At 40.2% G+C, this 3,804-nt stretch overlaps 1 non-coding gene across 1 annotated transcript; it reads right to left on the reverse strand.

Annotated features, from left to right (window-relative positions):
- Positions 1–2,427: 2,427 nt before the first annotated feature.
- On the reverse strand, positions 2,428–2,499 carry TRNAC-ACA (transfer RNA cysteine (anticodon ACA)). Its single transcript has one exon. It is a non-coding gene; the product is annotated as a tRNA-Cys (tRNA).
- Between the last annotated feature and the right edge of the window lie 1,305 nt (positions 2,500–3,804).

Below are 3,804 nucleotides of genomic sequence, written 5' to 3' on the forward strand. Positions count from 1 at the left end.
CTTTCCTGTGGCCATCCACAGATGGACATGATCCTGAACAAAGGCATTTTGATTTAACATTCAAGCAGAGAGGCAAGGTTCTGTGAAGCAGCCCATTCTGTATGGACAGCTTCTTTTTGGTGAACAAAAGCAAGAGGAAGGAAAGGTCAGAGTGAAAAAACAGGTCTAACATGGAGTCAGTTCTTCCCTGTAACCCTGAGGACATCTAGTGCTTGCCAGGGACTGTGTTGGGTACTAAAGATACCTCCTGTGCAAGACAGTCCATTCCTGTTCTCATGGAGATCTTTGAGTTATTCTATCTATCTCCTTTGAGGTAGGGGAAAAGTTGATTCAATCCTGAATTCCACTGCATGAAGAAATGCCTTATGTTTGAGGGCTAGTGTTTCTATTTTATTTCCTCTATCAAAAAGGGATAGAACTGGAGAGACAGCAGGACATGCTAAAGGTTGCTTTCCATGACTGTGTTCTCGCTCCAGAACTCAACAGCTCTTGCAGGAATCGGTTAGTTATGACCTTTTCCCAAACCATCTCTCACTGGCTCCTGGTATAGAACTTCATGACACGCCACTTCGTGACATCATCCCTCACGTAAAGAACCTGCAGCTGTCACCTGTCCCATTGCTGCTCAGCTTAAATTCAAGGCCCTTTCCCCTGTCCTTCCCCAGTCTCTTCTCATCAGGCAGTCCATCACTCCATCACTCCACAAGGTCATTGACTTGCCCCATCTCTCCAGACAAAAGTCTCCTCATGCTCTTGCACCATCCCATGAACTCCTGGCTCTTGGTGAGCTCACTTAAATTCCAACAGAACAACTTTCTTTCTTTTCTTTCCTTTTTCCTGACCAAATGGCCCCCATAAAATATACGGTGTAAAATATCACTCCGTAGTCTTGGTGAAACACAGGGCTTTTTTTCCAAGGCTGGCCTTTCCTTCAAATCCAAACCATTTTCTATGAAGAGAGATTCTGTTTTCAAAATATATTTGAACCAGGTTCGCTCATCTCAGTTTGAAATTGAGATTTATCTGGGAGTTGGGTATGAATGGTAGACCTGAGTTTAAAAAGTAGAGGTTTTCATAAGCACTGGATCAATAGAAAATGCATTTATGAAGGTGTGGATTTGCTTTCAGCAGCTGAGAAAGGTGAAAGCCCTGATTTATGAGCTAAGGATGAAGAGTGAGTTATGGGCAGCAGGAAAGACAGTGTGAGGCACATTTTTTTTTTTTCAAGATGCTTCCCCTCTAAAACCTGAGTAAATAGAAACCACTCTTTCAGATCAAAATGAAGAGTTGCACTTGAGTTCAAAGACTGAAGTTCTCTCATAGCCTTCTAAATATATTACACAATATTTTGATTTTTAATGTGATACTAGAATCATGGATAATGTGAATTGCAGTGATCCAGAGTGATATATAAATTATAGTTAGCTAGTTTCATTAAAACTGAAAGAAACCCTGTGTGAAATGAGAGAGGATCTTACAAATAGAGATATCATTGCCAAACCTTAAAATATCAATTAAGGAATTTTTTTCTTTGCAGAAGTGGGAATAGTATTTAATAACAGAAATTCTTGCTTTTGAGAGTCATAACAAGTATAGATAAAGCAATTATTGTGCCAAAAAGTCTTCCATTAAATCGATTAATTGTAAGGTTGCTCTGACTTTTTAACATAGGCTTGCTATGGAAATATTAAGGATATATATCCAGCCAAATGAATAATAATTCATTAGTTTTTAGGTTTCTAGGTCAGAACAGAAAATTGTCCTTGATGCTCAGGAGTTTAGATTCTGATTGTGCTATAAAGGAAGGTAGGATTAAGGAAAGCCCTTTCAAATTCTGTTTTCTGGAAATAACTTTATTGAATTCATTGAAGAAAAAAGATTTCTCCTTAGTGAGGAGGAAGCAAATAAACTCATTTTAAAGGGCATTTTTTCTAGTCTACAGAAAGTGCCTGTGATGTAGCCCATATAATCAGTAGAAGCACATATATACAGAGTAATCAATATTTATGCAAAGTGAAACAATACGGTTTTGAGAAACAACCATCCACCAGTCTCTGGTCCAGTCCCTAACAAAACCCTCCTGTGAAGCCCCCTCCAGCTAGTGGCCCCCCACTTATGACAGGCCGTCCCTGTGGTATGTGGAGTTGACCGTGAAGACGATGGACAGTTGCTGTCCTGCTTCACAAAGCGCAGGATGTTTATAAGATGGAGACAGTGTTTTCCTCAGGTTACAAGTGGAGTATATACTCTGTCCCTGCTGTGTTATTCTTTTTTTTTTTTTTTCTGATTATGATTTCTAGTGACGTTGCTCAGTCATGTCCAACTCTTTGCAACCCCCGTGGACTGGAGCCTACCAGGCTCCTCTGTTCATGGGATTTTCCAGGCAAGAGTACTAGAGCGGGTTGCCATTTCCTCCTCCAGGAGATCTTCCCAACCCAGGGATTGAACCCGGGTCTCCTGCATTGTAGGCAGACGCTTTACCATCTGAGCCACCAGGGAAGTCCAGATTTCTAGAGAATTTCTAGAGGAGTGCTCAAATATTGTTCTATACTAAACACACTGATTCATGTGATTCATCCAAGAGGGGAAAGGGCAGACTCTGGAGTCAGGACACCAGCAGGCAAGGCAGCGTAAGAAGCAGGAAGAAGACAGGATTTGGAGGGCTGGTTCTGGCTTGTATTGGTTATGTAACCTCCAGAGACAGTTAACTTCTTAGACCTCAGCTTTCTCGTCTTTATAGTCAGGAACATGAGAATCGCCACTTTAAATACGTGAGTTTGCTTGTAAATCCGTGGCTGCACCTCGTATCTATGTCTAAGTCTTTATTTCAAGTTGTCAGACTATCCCCAAATGGAAACGTTTTCCCATGGCTCTAGTTGTTCCCTAAACGACCACCAAGAAATGGAATTTTCCTCCATGACAATTTCCCATCTTTTCCCCAAATCCTGGTTATTCTTGCCATGGTCTCTATTCACAGAGCTGCTCTTCTTCCTTTCTGCTTCTTCTACTTCACTCCCCTCACTCCTCTGCGTTGTCTCTGTTTCTGTTTGATTGAGTCCTACTTAACAAAATTTCCATATAAAACAGCAACATAATTTAAACACTTAAAAAAGGATGAAGACAAAACAGAACTTCCCTGCAAAACAGTGATATAATCATTCAAAAAGGATGAAGATAGTACCTGACCTCACACAGAATTTTTATCCTAGTTCAAAATTTGGAATCATCATACCCCTCCTTGGTTCCTGGGTCCCCTTTCTTTGCAAAACAATGCCCCCGTAATTCTGGGGACAGAAATTTTGACTGGTGTTCAGCTGTTGACTTACAACAACTGTGAAATGTTTCTCCAATCCTGTGTTCTACCGTAGGAGTTAAGTGACATCTGTTTGGTGTTTCTTCCAATCTGTTTTAGTTGAAGTAACTATCTCCCCTGATTACATTTAAGGAAAGGAAACGTGAGACTAAAGCAAGCTAAAAACTGCAAGAGTACTAAATTCTGTACTAAGTACTCAACTTCTAAGTATTAAATGCTTACGTGTAATATCAATCTCTGGGATCAAAAAAGTTTGTAGCAGCAATGATACCTGCCTCATACAGAAATGAAGACCTGTTCAAAAGTCAAGATCTTCTATAGAACAACTCAGGTTTGTCTGAGATAGCCAACTCCCAGTCCAAAACATTTTTATTTGATGTCCCTCTCTTATTAAAACTCTACATTCTTTTCAGTATATACCTTATTGCCTCTTCTGCTGTATTTGAATACTCAGAATCTTAGCAAAAATACTTCAGGGAGTACAAAGTCCA

This window comes from Ovis aries, chromosome 7 (assembly GCF_016772045.2).
Source record: "Ovis aries strain OAR_USU_Benz2616 breed Rambouillet chromosome 7, ARS-UI_Ramb_v3.0, whole genome shotgun sequence".
Classification (NCBI taxonomy): domain Eukaryota; kingdom Metazoa; phylum Chordata; class Mammalia; order Artiodactyla; family Bovidae; genus Ovis; species Ovis aries.